Here is a 16679-nt window from a genome sequence, read left to right as displayed (position 1 = left end):
AGTGGTGTAAATCATACCTGGATGGACACATTTCTGTGAGCTCAGCCCACAGCTGCCCTGCGGTACTGTACTTGGAAAAAAATTTGGACAGAACTAACGATGCACCATGATTTTTTGGGATGTGTAGATGTCTAGATTATCTAAATCTATTTAGATTTAACAGATCAAGTCTAAAGGTTTTTCCGACATTGGTTAAGTACATGGAAATACTGGATCTGGGAATCAGCCCACAATTCCCATATCTGTGCATTACTGTACAGAACTTTACAGCAGAGGCCTCAAAGTCAGATTAGCTGGGGTCCACTAGCCAGGTGGTCTAAATGAACGTATGACTGTTAACTACATGAATGCACCCAATTAACCGCATCTTAGTCTATTAATTAGTCTATTAATAATTAAGTCTATTAATTATATTAGTCGATTAGTAATTAAACCACTACAAACCATATACTATATACAGTACTGTGTGAAAGTCTTAGGCACCCAAGACACATTTTCAAAATCTATTTATTTGTGTAGTTTGTGTTTATTTGCTGAGAAAAGTGTTAATATTTGAATAAACAAAATGTATGGAATATTAATGAATAACGATTATATATATAAAATAAACAGTGATTTTCTGGATGTTATTGTGTTTGTTTAACCATTTCCAAGCCGCTCCTCGAGGAAGCCCAGTATTATATGTAGTTAAAAAGCAGCTCCTGGTTTGACCAATCAGTGCTCAGTAAATTGTGCTCATGATGTCATTGATGATATTAACGAGTCTCTGTGAAGGTGTCCAGGAAAAAGATGGACCCAAGAAATTCTTACTTTTTACTGTTTTTCTGTTCATTTGAATTATGAATACGACTTTATTCTAATGTATATTGTGATAAACTCACTGCTGAGGTCAATTGTTTAAAAATTTGCTTAGATGCCTAAAACTTTCACACAGTACTGTCTATATTTCTGCTGTTACATTGCTGTTGTTGTAATAGAAGTAGCATAAACATATTTACCATTTAATAAACATTTTAGTGTTTAAAACTTTTACCAGCAGCATTATACTGGACTCTTGAGTGAAGTTGATCGTTTCGTTCATTTCTCGCTTCTGACATGCTGGCAATCACTGCTATGTCATGAGTGAATGAAGAACAGGGAAGATTTGACTGACTAGTTAAAAGTTTCAAGCAAAGTTAGCTAAGGCTAAATGACAGTGTCTGAATGATGTTAAAACTTTTTTTTGCTTTTAACATCGCAATCAGGAATCTAAGCTGACTTCATATAGCCGGGAAAGTCGGGAAACCAGCCACACTGTCTGCAAAAGTGTGTAAAATGTATCCATTAGATGTAAATATGTGGTCACAGAAAAATGAGTGATTGATATAAATCAAAAAAATGATTTATAAACTATAAATATGTGACAGGCCGTACGAACCTGTCTGTACTTTAAGAGCCCTGCTTTACATTATATGCCGTGACTCAATCTTTTAAAAGGTTCTTCGGACTCGAATATCATATGTACAAAATAAATGGTTTGTCAAAGGTTCTATGGGAAGCCTAAAGTGGTTGTTCTCCTAATAACAGTCATGCAGCTCCTCATACACTGCACACATTTGGACAGAAAGACAGAGAGCGCAGGGCCAGGGACACATCTAGGACATTGAGCGCACTGGTTTAATCAAACTCCAAACCTAAACCCAGTAGGAGCTTTAAATGAACAATTTCAGCTCAAATTAAATCAGCCCCAAATATTGCTGATTTAAACCTGTCCTGTGCGGTGTGTTCGGCCAAAATGCCCTCGCAGTGCTGCGAGAAACTGATTGGTAACTACAGCAACTGGGCCTAATCAGGGCACTTAATGCTCAAATACCTTCGACTAAAACTTGCTCCTTCCTCTAGAGTTATTTTAGTCGTACTTTTCTTTATTTTAGTCGTATTTTACATCGTATCTGAATATCTGATCCATTCCGTGTGGGGGAAAACACACAATGCACCCATTGAAATAGATGAAAGTATCTTTTCAAAGCACTGCTGATTATAATACGTTATCATGCTCAACAGCAGCGCGGCAAAGTAAAGGAGGTCACCGAACCTCTAATGCATTAAGCTGCTTTAAAAAAAAAAAAAAATCAGCTTACACAGTCAAAAAAGTCATGCAAAATATGACTTTGATAACTGTGTTTTCAAACAGAAGCTGCAGAGGTCAGGCCAGTATGGCTCAGAGTAAATTAGTCTCTGTAAGCACAGGAGTCGACATGACCCTTTGCACTGTCTTATTACAACTACAGTACATTCAGAGCAACACTCGTGGTGTAAAAACAACCCTAAAAAAAAGCAAAACCAGACACGTATCTGAAAAACACACAGCATCGCACCACTACCTGCTGGCCACAACACTGGCCAAAACGCAAAACGGTCACCATCGCTAAACACGCCTACTGGCCTCCTACACCGGCTATGTTTACATGCAAAGATTCCACCCAATCCATTTGAGTACAGATTACAGATTTAGGCTGAGGTGTTTACGCTCACTCTACTCAGCTATCTGATGGAAAACCTCTGTTTACATGCTCCAAGTAATCCGATCCGAGGTGTATACATCGATGTACTCTATTCCGACCGAGCTATTGTGGTGAATTTGATCTTATTAATTCTATAGTCATAACATTAATTTCTATCATATTGGTTATACTGTGTAGATCCTGGTTGGAGTTTATCCTGTGGGCCCCAGACTGAAATGGGAGCAGGATCTCAAGGTACCAGTGGATTTGAGATCCAGGGTCCATTGGCCAGGAAAGGGGCCCCCTGAATGTAAACAATGCCTATATATGGTATTAGGTGATCAGGGCCATTATGGAGGAAAAGGTATTTTGCTTGAAGAAGACCCATACGTTGGGAAGGCTATCTTAATAGAAACCAGATGTGGGCTATATGTCCACACAAACATATAAAAGCCCTGAGTTGGGAACGTATGTCAGAGAGGAATTTGGCTCTTCTCTCCAAGCTGATTCGTGAAGGCTTGTCTGTGACTTCGACCTCTCAATGCTAATAAACATCTTTATATGCAAGAGACGAGTGTCACTGAAGAGTTTGTGCCTACACCTTCACAGCATCGCTACTAAAGAAACCACACTATCACATATAGTTGGATTATTCTGATGATGTATCTTCAAGGTGGGTAGAACTTTTGACAACTGCTTTGGGGTGGACTTTGGTATTAAAGCTTCCCATCCCCCACTAGCTGGATAATGCAGGAGGAAATCAGCCAACATTACTGCAAGGAAGCCGCCGTCACTTCTCTATCTATTAACTTCCACATCAGGACTGATGCATTTGTGTAGTGCATGCTGGGCTTTGTAGTGACAGAACACTGATTGATGAAAATAAGATCATTCATTCTGTCAGGTGGCTGAAGCTGAGGGATGCACTACAAGACAGTACGTAACACAACAAATAACACAGTAAATGGAAGTTTTAGGCCGGGATGCATCTAAAAAGTGCCGTGCTCAAGAACGTAATTCGCCCAAACAATAACTAACAGTGCAAAAAGTAGACTATTTAAAATAAAACAACTAATTCTAGTGTACAACTGAGCTTGCTACTTTTTGGTCTTGAGTTACGGTTAAGCTACATGTGGCCAACGACAATTCTGATATCTTGCAAGCCTAACAGGCTACTGCTTCAATTTTTCAAATCCAGCTCAAGCAGAACTAAAATAAGGTTGCTATAGAAGAACACAGCACAAAGCGTTTCTCAGGCAACAGTTCCTTGGAGGCAGGGAAATGCTGAGGAAAGCTGATGATCTCATGTTTAAGTGCTGCTCTATGAGGGAGGTGAATTCAAAAGGGCCTTTGTGGATAAATCCCGTTCTGACATTTTTACTGAGCGTGCCGTAGGGGTGGTCCATATGACAACAGGTCATCGTTATAGCAATTAAATGTGGGTTTTGTCAGTACTTGTAAACACTGCATGGTAGGACATCTAGTTTTCCGCACACCAGTGTTGAGTGTCCGTCAATACGAGTGTCTGTTTCAGTATTTGTATTTCATCGACAACACAACCACTCAGTTTAGGTAGGATATGTTAGGCTGCCAATGCACAACAGTAAACTCTTTTGATTTTGGGAATAACACGCCACTCCGGACTGATATGCTTTGGGTTTTTTTTTTTTTTTGGTAATGCTTTTTTTTAATGATCATTTTATAATATGTTTACTATTGCGTTCACTTAATAATCCGATCACTGCCGAAAATCAGATTTTGTCAGTAGTCTGTTCAACGCGTTTCCATGCACTTGAGTAATCAGATAATGGGAAACTCTGGGTCTACATAAGTGAAACTCAAACTTCATGCCGCAGCTTTTTACATTTTTTTATTTTATTTTGATAAACATGAACATTATATCATCTAGAAGAGGGAGAACATTTGAATCCTTTCATTTGCCAAGCATGTAGATGGTTTCAGCCTCGCTCCAAAAGTTTATTTCCAGTACCACGGACAGTTTAGCACATGAGACTGAGACTGAGAAATCCGAAAGAAATCAGAGTAAGAGTTTACATGCCCTGAGAAATCTGACTGCTGAGCTAAAATCCAGCTCTCGGATTTATTAGTCAGATTTCTAGAAATGACTTCGATCCAAGAAATCAAGAGTGTGCTGTTCACATGATAATCTGAATAATCCGATGACTGCAGAATCCGATTACGATCACTTTAAACAGGAAAAGCTCTTTATTAATATGGCATATAGACGTATCCACTCTGAAATAACAGCTTTTTTGTGCTATTACTATTTTATAGCGTCATGAATATGCCACGATTTCAAGCTGTTCTAACATGTATGAGAACTCTGCCTCATTCTTGCTGAACATGTCTGTATATGGACTGCGTGGACTGGAGAGCGAACAGTGCATTTTCAAACTCTAACAGTGTTTCCACGCTGCGTCAAACTCTGGGCGTCCGTACACAGCGCATCATGAAATCATGCTGTTATATTTCAGCCACATGGCTCACCCTTGCTATGACATGTTGTGTATGTGTACGTGACAGTCTGACTACTCACAGTGACCCACATGATCTTCACACACCCCTGTGTGCTCCTAATTCCCTGATTCGCTCCATGCCGCACTGAGCGCTGTGTGTGTTTGTGTGCGGTTGGAACAGTGTGTCCTCTGAGCCCAGGCTGAAATCCTTTACAGTCCATTAGCACTGCCACACAGCCTGCACCCCGCACATTGTGTTGTGACTCTGTGGGACATTACCTGAGACCCGCTCTGTCCCGAACATGCCAAACCTCATCACATCACACGCTCACAACACCGCTCATGCAACCAGACGGAGGAAAAAGACAAGTCATTACCAAGCGCTCTTTCATGTCGTTTCAAAAAGAGAACACAAGCAGCAAAAGCTCTATGCACAAGAAGAATAAACAAGCTATACTGCACTTCAAAAGTCTGGAATCCATATTACTGAGTCTATCCTGCTGCAGATAAATGTCCTGTGCAGCATCATCATTATCCAGAGCGACTTACAATTTGATCATTTTTTTACACAGGTAGGCCAAGGCGGTGTTAGGAGTCTTGCCCAAGGACTCTTATTGGTGTAGTGTAGGGTGTTTGCCCAGGTGGGGGCTTGAACCCCAGTCTACAGCGTAGAAGGCAGAGGTGTTAACCACTACACTAACCAACCACATTCACTTGCTGTGAATTTGTTTTAAACATTTCTTCATCTGAAACACTTTACATTTACAGCATTTAGCAGACGCTCTTATCCAGAGCGACTTACAAGAAGTGCTTTGTCTATCTAGAGAAAGTGTCTTTGCTGGTTACCAATAGGTTAGAGAGAAAGATGGTCCTGAGCTCAGATACTGCTAGAAATAAGTCACTGTACCCAGAAAAAACAGAGTTGAGCACAGAACTCTGTGCCATGCAATACAATACAATAAACTACAATACACAGTGCATTCAACAATAAAGTAAACTATAAAACACAGTGCCATGCAATAAAAAGCTTTACCTGAAACTATGAACAAACATCATTTAACCTCTTCAACTCCTTGGAACCAGTGGTGCTTCCAAAACGTGCTTCGTCATGTTCTTCATAACTTTTATATTCCATAAGCTCCGTTCAAAGGATGGCTGTTATATGAGGCTATAACTCTTCTCTCCGGTCTAATAGACGGTGATGTCATTTTAAACCCTTATAATACAAGAAGCTGAACTCATAAGTTCTTTTGTACTGAAAGTCGACCCATTTTTCCCCAAATCTGGGCTATAAACTATAAACAGACGGCGCCTCTTCAGTGAGCGGCTCTGTAAAAATTATTTTTATAAAATAATACAAAGAGCGTCTGAGAGTTTTGGCCTTCAGCGGTAAGTTGTAAGCATAGTAATACGTGTAGATCATAAAACACATGTTCTTAGAATTTGAGGGGAGCTTTTCCAAAATAAATAAATGAATAAATAAAATAAAACAGAAATTTGCATTTATTTCATGCAGTTAGTGAATAATTTGCCTTACGATTTGATCATGTAAATTCAGATGGACAAACCAAAACATACCCTGGAGAATAAGAGGCTAAAAGAAAGATCTGAAAGAAATCAGGGTAAGACTTTACAGGCACCGAGAAATCTGATGACTGAGCTAAAATCCAGCTCTCTTCAGCTCTCAGATTTCTAGACTTTACACCGATCTAAGAAGCCGGAGTACACGACCATTTGAATAATCGGAGAACAGCGGAAATGCGATTATGATCAGAATATTGAGTGGTTGTAAACGCACTGATTAATAAGAAAGCTGCACAGCATCAGGAAAGAAGTTGTGATAAAACGAATATCCAAAATACGATTTAAAAGCAGTGATCGAATCTCAGCGCAGATAAAACTGTAAATAGACAATTTATTACCTCACCATTGCTTTTGGTCTTGACATCAATATTTAATACCTAAACATGTACTTCCGTATTACACATGATATTGTTAGGGCTATGAAGCTTAAATGAATGCTCTCCAAATACCCTAAAAGTCCATGATCTAGCTCAAAAAAGAACTTGCTAAGAAGGCGAACCTCATCTAGGAGCCTCACCAACACTAGAAGTCAATAGTCAGCAAAATCTTTTCTGTAAATACATCCCCAAAACGTCTCTCAGCCTGTTCAGACCACATCCACAATGTCATATGGATGCTATACAAATTTCTTTCCTCGCGTAAATCACTGTTAATGTTTCTGAATAGAAAGAACAGAAATCATGTGGCGTCCGTATGTGTGTGACATGTGTGTGAAGGTAAGCTAGATTTTGCGAGGGAGTCAGAATTCGACATAATACCTGTCTTAAGTGGCTTAAGTGGCATAATGTTGATTCTGAGACCCAAACATTGAGCCGGCCCTCCTATTTGAGCCCGTGCGTGTGATGTTAACATGTAAAGACGTACGGCGTGGTCCGGAAAACACACCAAGTCCGACGTCTCTGATTTCGGAATTATTATTTCGGAATGTGCGGGGAGACTTGCAGCAGTGCATTCACACCATATTTCAGCATGTTTAGGATAAGACATACTTGACGAGGAGATACACTTCGTACTTTACCGATTCCTTTACCTTCCTGTAATTGGAACAAAAAGTGCAGCCTAAATCTATTGCTATTATTTGTAGGGATGCACCAAAATGGGAACTATTGGTCAATGCCAATATCTGATATTTTTCATGCATGACACTGATGCCAGTTCCAACATAAAAACATTACTAAAATAAAATAAAAACCTGGATAAGCCTTACAAAGTAATAGAACACTCACTTCTGTAGGGCTACAAATGCACTAAAATGACTAAAATGTGGATATTTTATCACATTACCCACAGCTGGTTATTACTTTATTACAAATATAACGGATTTGCCAGTCTTAGTTATTCCTGCATATAAATAAAGGTTATTATGACAGGATTTCAGAACTTTAAGTGGCATGTTAAACACTGGGGCACAGCAGCAGCAATAAATATCAATGCTAGCGCATCCCTGGTGTTGTTTTATCACGCAGGTGAGGTCAGTTGACAGGAAATGACAATGAGACGAGTGACTTTGGGCTGGCAGGATGCAGTCGGGGTGGGAAGGCGGAGAGGGTGGGTAAAATGAGAGATGAGAGGGAGAGAGAAGGAGATAGAGATAGAGGTGTAAGGTGGAGGAGCAGCTGCATGTGTGGTCCTGGGAGAGCTCCTCTCTCGCCTGTCTTGTCGTGCGCTGACTGAAAGCCTTGCTGACAAGGATCTGTGCACCAGGCCGCCTGCTCGCTTTGATAAGAGCGGTCGAGCCGTCAGTCCACCAGACACACACACACACACACACACACACACACACAGCAGAAGCGCCAGTGGTAAATTAACTCATATACAGTAAAAATAAGGAGCACACGATCAGAACTAACCAACATCGTAACTGGATTTCATGCCAAACTCACAAACAATAATTTGGTTTGATATTTTGATTTTGGCTGATCTGTGCTGATCTGTCTATGGCGTCTGGTACCAAAAGACACTGAAACATGTTAGCACTACCGAGTACTAGACATGGGCCTCACAACTGTATTTTACCATTATCATGATACAATTATGGCATCGTGATCAACAATAGACTTTTCTGAGAATATCGTGGCCATCGTCTGTACCTAAAGAACACTGACCTTCTTTTGACACGTATAGCAAATCTCTGCTGATAATTGTTTTAATTTTGGCGAAAAAATGTATTTTGCTGAGGTGGTCCACCCCCCAGGTCCCTACAGTTGACATGTGGATAACGCAGATTTCTGTTCTTATTCCTCTTGAGAAGCTGACTCATGACCTCAACCACAATTCTGACAAGTTCCGGAGGATTTGGGAACCACTGCTTTCCTTCTTACAGAAACCATAATTCATCACTCATCCCTGGAACAGGAGGACTGGCTGCCCTTTTATTTGGTCTATTTCATATATGTTACTCATTTACCCGTCTCCTGCACTCTTGTTGATCATTTAGTTATTCCCATGTGTGCATGTATACATCTTTATGTGTGTATATGCAGAGATATTTATTGCAGCGCTCATTGTTTGTTTTGGGTGGGATTTTATTTATTTATTTTATTTATTATTATTATCATTACTGTTTATTTATTTTTGTGACTGACCGACCACTTGCTACATTATGTAGAGTTCATAATTAGTCCTGTTTAATTGGATCTAGTGAGCAAAACACTACATAAATTGGATTGGATTAGTGCGTAAAACACTAAGAAACCATTGTCTTCATAGTCTTTAGTGGTACTTCTTAAATGGTATGCGTCTATGTGTCGAAATAACACAATATGCATCACATATGGTGAAAAGCTTTAAGGATTCTGATATTTTAGGTTTTATTTATGACCCCTACTGACTCCTGAAAAGTCTGTAGAGCTGGAGTCATGAATAAAAATGACATTAGAAGTGATTATTAGAATCACTTTTAGGGATGCACTTGTTTAACTATAGCATCCATGGAAAGAAAAGAGGAAGATGGAATAAATATAAATAACCATTATGTTACAATAACTGATGGTCACAAAAAAGGCACTGAAATATGTTTTGGCATCGGTGTCAAATTCAATGACACCCAGCCCTATTTATGAGGTAAATAACATGAGGCAGTTAAATGCACTTGCTCTGTATTTGAACACTGCAGCTACACCTGTCCCAGAATGTCAAAGCATAACTGTATTATATTCATTGTGGTAAACAGTCAGTTGTCTAAGTTTCAAAGCAGCACTTTATTTGGTTCACGTTGTTTAAATGGGCAACTGATTTTTTTTTTTGGAGCTTAAAATGTCAGCCTGACCCACGAAAGTGCAGATAATGCTATTTACATTGCAAGTTTGTCTAACAGAGCATGCAGGAAATGTGTTGGTGTGTTTCAAGGGTTCATTTAGCCCAGACAGTGTAAACGTCTGGTTAACAACAACAAAAAAAAAACATGACCTAAAAAGATTTAACTGCTTACAACTCAATGTCAATTTTACAACCCATGATAAAAAACAGATCCTGACCTCTCAACATTTTTCAGCACAGTGTTCATATACACCATATTGCCGCTACTCGCTCACCTGCCTTCACACGCATATGAATTTGAGCGACATCCCATTTTTAATCCATAGGGTTTAATATGATGCCGGCCCACCCTTTGCAGCTATAACAGCTTCAACTCTTCTGGGAAGGCTTTCCACAAGGGTTAGGAGTGTTAATGGGAATTTCTGACCGTTCTTCCAGAAGCACATTTGCGAGGTCAGACACTGATGCTGGATGAGAAGGCCTGGCTCACAGTCTCCGCTCTAATTCATCCTAAAGGTGTGCTGTCAGGTTGAGGTCAGGACTATCAGGCCGGTCAAGATCTTCCACACCAAACTCACTCATCCATGTCTGTGTGGACCTGCTTTGTGCACTGGTTTCCAGTGGTGGCGCTTTACACCACTGCATTCCACGCTTTGCATTGCGCTTGGTGATGTAAGGCTTGGATGCAGCTGCTCGGCCATGGAAACCCATTCCATGAAGCTCTCTACGCTGTTCTTGAGCCGGTCTGAAGGCCACATGAAGTTTGGAAGTCTGTAGTGATTGACTCTGCAGAAAGTTGATGACCTCTGTGCACTATGCACCTCACCATCTGCTGACCCCGCTGTCATTTTACATGGCCGACCACTTCGTAGCTGAGTTGCTGTCGTTCCCAATCGCTTCCACTTTGTTATAATCCCACTGACAGTTGACTGTGGAATATTTAGTAGTGAGGAAATTTCACGACTGGGCTTGTTCCACAGGTGGCGTCCGATCACGGTACCACGCTGGAATTCACTGAGCTCCTGAGAGCGACCCATTCTTTCACTAATGTCTGTAGAAGCAGTCTGCAGGCCTAGGGGCTCGGCTTTATACACCTGTGGCCATGGAAGTGATTGGAACACCTGAATCCAATGATTTGGATGGGTGAGTGAAATATAGTGTATATCTGCCCATCTTTCCACTGTGAGAACGCAACTCGCACTATAGGTTTGAAAAGATGTGCAGCTGCCAAGAAGCCCTTACTGAGAAAAGCTGGTGTTCTCATAATAAGGGACTGACCACTCCAGAGTCCAGACCTCAACATTACTGAATGTTTGCGATTACTTGGATTGTGAGAAGAAGAAAATGCAAAACCAACTTCTAAAACTGAACTTTGGAGATGTGAAAAAATATCCCTGCAGATTTCCCTGAACGCTGAAAGCAAGACTCCTAAAAAGAATGGACACTAAGGGTAAACGGTGGACAGTAATCACTGAAAAAAAATCATATAATGTTCAGTTCTTGAGGTTTCAGATTCATTTTCTTTTTAAAATATCTTTTCTGCATCCGTACTGACACTAAAACTCGAATTTGAACTTGTATTTAATTGAAAATGGAACAAGTGGTCTCTGACTCAAAAAATAGTCTCAACTGTCATTTCAGAAATGAAATAAAATAATAAAAGGAATAAAATGAAAGTAAAAAGGCAATAAAAAGTTGATTAAAATGAGCAAAAGTAGTTTGAAGAATAAGTATTTCTTAGTTTTAAAATGAGAGCTTTGAGGGTTTCATGGGCAAGACCGGCACATATTTAGCAATAACTGAACGTCCATGTTAAAATAACACCCTAGTTAAACATGCAGTTTCCTTTTTCATTCTAATTTGTGTTTTTTATGTGTTCTTTTCCACCGTTCATCAGCAAAACTACTGAACAGGCAGCTTATTAGCCTCATTTTTCTCTCTGTGGCTAGATGCACTTCACTGGTAATGAGGATAAGCTGGACACTATAAATTGGTCTTTGGTTGGAGCTAAAAGGCTGGGTTTTATTTTCAGTGCTGTGGATTTACCATATCTTACATCACATAAATACAGAGTGAAACACTTACACTTTTTCTTTTTTTCCCCCCACAATTACTATAAATTTAATTCATTACTACATGCAGTCATTCTGAGTGTCACGATTGGCCCCTCCCAGTCCTGTCCATGTGCATTTGTTTTGGTATTCTAGTCCTGCCCCCTCTTTTCATGACTCCACCCCTGATTGTCTCCACCTGTGTTTACACCTGTCCCTTGTTACACCCGGTCTGGTGACTGGTCTTTGTTTGCTGTTTGAATCTCTGTCTGTGATGTTGGTGTTATATGCTGTGTTGGTTGTACTGGTGTTTGTCTGATTCTGGTTTACGTCATGTCTGGTCCCCGATCTATCCGTGTTGGCTCATTGACCCTGGACTGTCTCGACATATTTTGTTTTGTTTTAAATATTGTGCTTTATTAATGATCTTTATTAATGCTTTAACACACTGATCATCATAAAGTGCATTTTGAGCCACTCGCTTATTAAGAACTGCTTTGAATTGAGGCACGACTATGTTATATCAAATCGAACTATGGATTACATACGTTCTTAACACAGACTGACTGATCTGTAAAGTAAATAAACTGCCTATGTTAGTGTTGTAGACATAGCGACCCCTGGTTCCCATCACCACCAAGTCAGCAAGTTTCTCCACAATGAACCATTTCACGCCAAACCTCGCAGAACGACTCTGTTGACATCTCAGTCGTTGGATTATGCAGCCATTTTCAAAAATCTGCTGAATTGGTCTTTCAAAACCGTTCTACGGCCTGCTAAACGAGGCTTATCTGGCTTATTAAACATCACTGTGAGTGTCTGGACGCAGGCGAACGGCAAAATATTCAAGGCTGAAGGAACTGATAGTCTGCTGGGCTTTTTCTGCTCGAATTCACAGACAGCAGAGTCACGGTTTTTGTGACATCTCATCGATCCATCAGTAAAAGAATCCAGTGGTGGAAAGAGTACTGAAAACTAATGAATATTTAAGTAGCCTACTTCAGAAATAATCTACATGGGAAATGATCCACTGTAAACTCTGTATAGTTTCGGAACTCTCGACTCAACCAGCCGTATGGCTGTGATTCATCTTACTGGTATGTCGGCTGTTAGACCTTCAGGATTTTTAAGATCTAATTGAAGAACCCTAAAAGCTTATCTTTAAACCTTATCTAAATACTGGATGAGTGCAAAATCCATTCCTCATGCTCCCAAAAGTGCAAAATCAATGGCTCATGAGAACAATTTCACAGAAGAGGCCCCGATTAAAGCCTTTACTGCCATGGGTCTGATGGTTAACATTAGAACAGCCCTCTTCTCAGACAAGTCTCAGATTTTTTTGCGTTCAGTCAGCTTTTACACAGCCATGGAAGACAGCAAACAGCAAGAACAAACAACATCATAAAAATCACATGTACGGTAACCGAGCAGCTGCTTCACTGTACAAATGGAGCCATTAGCTTTATACTAGTAAGAAAGTAACTAGTCAGGTCGAAGCATTTTTCTTCCTATCTGTATTTGGACCAAACCTGCAGCTGATTATTTAGGACTGCAGGTTGGAAAGAGAATGCAATGAGCATGAAAGGTGGGTAAAGCCTAAACTCCCTGCACTGCAGTTTGGTCTCCTGCATTTAATTCATTAGTTCTTTCTGTAAAATAAAGGATTTAGCTGCTGGCGGCCCACTGGCTTTTGTTCAACATTTTTCAGAGCAGGCTATAGGTGGTTTAGCAGACTTTTAGATAAAACACCACTTTTTCTTCATTTCTTTCTTTCTTCATCCTTTACGAATTAGTTTAGTAGCTATTTTTTACCGCAATATAATAAATAATGCCAGTTATAAAGCGGATACCAATCTAGCACAGTCAGCCACATTTTCAACAAAATGATGTTATATTAGGCTTATTATATACTGTTGCCCAATTTTCTATAGAAATTTTTGCTTTATTTTCCAAAATAAAAGGCTATGTGCATTGAAAATCTGTTTACAGAGATTAAAAACTAGTCAGACCTTGTAAGCAAGACAATAATCTGGGTGCAAGCAGTGGCATACAGTCAGCAGGGTGTTGACTACCTCACCAGCAGACAGATATACGCTTACTTATCTATTCTGTCCACTCTATACTAAACTCTCATACGAACTACAGTCCAGAGGCCCGAGAACACGTTATATATCTTGTATTTTCTTCATTTTTTAATTTTTTTTGTGGAACTGACCATGTTATCGCCTTGGGTCAGTCAGTTTCGCTTTCTTTAAACGTCCAGTGAAAGCCATGTATGTCCATTTTCATTCATTTTTAGTTTTCTACATCATTTGAACACACCAGCTGTCCTTTACATTGTGTAACAATTTCATGACGAGTGGACCAATAGAAATGCTTTAAAATCGCTTGGAACAAAATCTCTTCACATTGACTTACATTGAAAGGTGGGAGTGTTTTTGCCCTCTCCTGTAAAGTTAAGATTTTGGGGATACTTGTTTTTCACTGGACAGCAACGATACAGTCAAACAACTCTATTAGACCTACTGGTCAAAAGCTTTCGCACAAACGTAGTGTCCATGCCAGCTTGAGCTCTCACGGTCATTAAAGCAAAAGGGGGAATTCATGTAAACACTAAAAAACTACTTTTCACTCGGATGTTATGCTGATATTATGACTCAAACATTTGGACCCCACTGTATGCACTAATGCTTTAAGACGTTAACTGACTGGACTGGATTATCAGTTTATTTTACAGTATGGCTGATGTAGATCGTCACTTCTGTACTCTTTTTATCATTCAGTGACTTAGGTCTGGTGATGTGGTGAAGCACAAACCTCTCTCTCTCTGCATGTTTCATCCCCTCTGTCTGCTCCTTCAGGCTGCTGACCATTCCCATCGGTCTTATCAGTCTCATTTGTCCCTGCAAAACAAAGCCGTTTGACGCTTTAAGAACATTTTAGCATCTGTTAGATTAACTGATGTCCTGTTTTAAACACTTGGGAGCTTTACTTGTGACGACTAGAAGCAAACACAATAGCTCTTTTGTAATGCCTAATGATAAGTTAGATTTGGCCTTGCTTGCTCACTTAAAGGGGAATTCCACAGACTGCCTGAAATTTGGTGTGAAATGCTTCATTCCAGAGAAACTGTCAGAATAGTTCACCATGGTGGTGATAGGAACCAGATGTCTGCAGGGCTGAATGCCTCTAAAAGCTGCCTAACAGAAAGTGACACTTACAAATATGCTGTCGGAAGACCTGCTTATTATTTTACTAAGGTTTTCAGGTAAGGATCTGGCCTAAAACATATATTTTTACCTGCTGGGCACTGTCAATGGCTATTTTTGTGTTGCAGACATTGTGACCTCTGGTTCCTTTCACCACCACTGTAAATCTAAGTCTAAATCTAAGGTTTAGATAAATCTAAGGTTTCTCTACTATTAATGATCTGAAATCAAAGCACTCCGAATGAAGCTGTTTACATCTCAACGACGGGATAATACGGAAATTTTGAAAAGTCGGTGGTATGCCCCTTCGAGTTTGGCCTTGCTCGCTCACTTGACTTGACTACTGCAACCCTGCAGTGGAAGAGGCTCTCAGGAGAAACTGAGCTTAGGTTCTGGTCCATGACTCGGCTTTACTTGAAACTGTGCACAATAAACAGAGCGGATGGAAGAAAATGACGGCTAGCTTTTAGCTTTAGCTCTGTTTACTCTGAGGCTCCATTAAAGCTGAACACAGCGTAACCCCGCTCGCCGCCCGGCCTCTGACGAGCAGAGCTTCACCTACCAACATCCCCATCAACTAGACCGTTTATACACGCCAGCCAAGCGTTTACACTCACTAAACTGGCCCGGGCGATGGATGGCAGCTGGGTGGACCGACAGAGCTGCTGCTGTGCTCAGTCACACGAGGTCCGTCAGTCTTTAAGTGAGTAATAAGAAGAAAAACGCCGTTTCGTACTTAAGCGTAACTCTACGTAAACGACGTACGTGGTACCCTCTCCACAGCACCATGACAATGGCTATGAAACTGTGCTTTCTTAGGAGCTGTTTAAACAGGATACTGTACCCAAATGTTTGTTTCAGACATTCACTTCTTCTTTTTTTCCCCCCAAAGGATTATATATGTAAACTCAGATCAATGTATATTACATTTGCTGCCCCCCCTCCATCCACCCCATCCACTCCATCTACCCCACAAAGGCCAAGGATATAAATAATGAATGGAATACATACATCTAAAGAATTCCTGAGACAAAGTTCCATTTGGATGAAAATGTGAAGATGATTTTGAAACGACTGAGCGTGTTTGTTTCTTGTAAGTACTCGGACACATTTTGGGACGATTACTGGTTGTACCTAAAGACTGTGTGGGTGTAAGTGAGTTTACACAGGCAGATGGTATATATGGAACGCTTTTCCGAGACACGGATTCTGAAATGCCTGTAAATGTTGTTTTATTGTTAGGCAAATCTTTCATACATAAAGCAAGGTATATGAAAACTAATTTATGAAAATGGTTTGAAAGATGTGAGAAGGGAGTGACCGTCTTCCCTAGCACCCCGCTTTTTTAAGAACGGTATTATCATGGTTTTGTTTGTTACTTGAATTTACCGACTGCTTCTGTTTGTCTTAAGTAAACAAGTCTACACTGCATTGCCATTACTGTACATGGATAGCATTAAAAAAAAAAAAAAAAAAAAAACAGCGTTAAGTAGTCGTCCCTTATTGAAATATGGCTCTGGCGTGCCGGTCAAACACATTCACTCACCTGTTACTTGTTTGTCTTCAGCTTGAATCTTCAGAGGCCATTTCAGACCATGTGCATTTTAAACATTAGAA

The 16679-nt window shown here is 40.1% G+C and overlaps 1 long non-coding RNA gene across 1 annotated transcript in view; it reads right to left on the bottom strand.

Annotated features, from left to right (window-relative positions):
• LOC119262000 overlaps positions 1 to 15758 on the bottom strand; it is an 89022-nt gene extending 73264 nt beyond the window's left edge. Inside the window, exons 1-2 of the long non-coding RNA XR_005129336.1 lie at positions 15680 to 15758; positions 14671 to 14756 (exon numbers count right to left, since the gene is read on the bottom strand). This is a non-coding gene — a long non-coding RNA (uncharacterized LOC119262000). The remainder of the gene's footprint in view (positions 1 to 14670; positions 14757 to 15679) is intronic.
• Between the last annotated feature and the right edge of the window lie 921 nt (positions 15759 to 16679).

This window comes from Pygocentrus nattereri, chromosome 22 (genome assembly GCF_015220715.1).
Source record: "Pygocentrus nattereri isolate fPygNat1 chromosome 22, fPygNat1.pri, whole genome shotgun sequence".
Lineage (NCBI taxonomy): Eukaryota > Metazoa > Chordata > Actinopteri > Characiformes > Serrasalmidae > Pygocentrus > Pygocentrus nattereri.
Note: the sequence above shows the minus strand (reverse complement) of the source record. Positions and strands in the feature narration are given on the sequence as shown.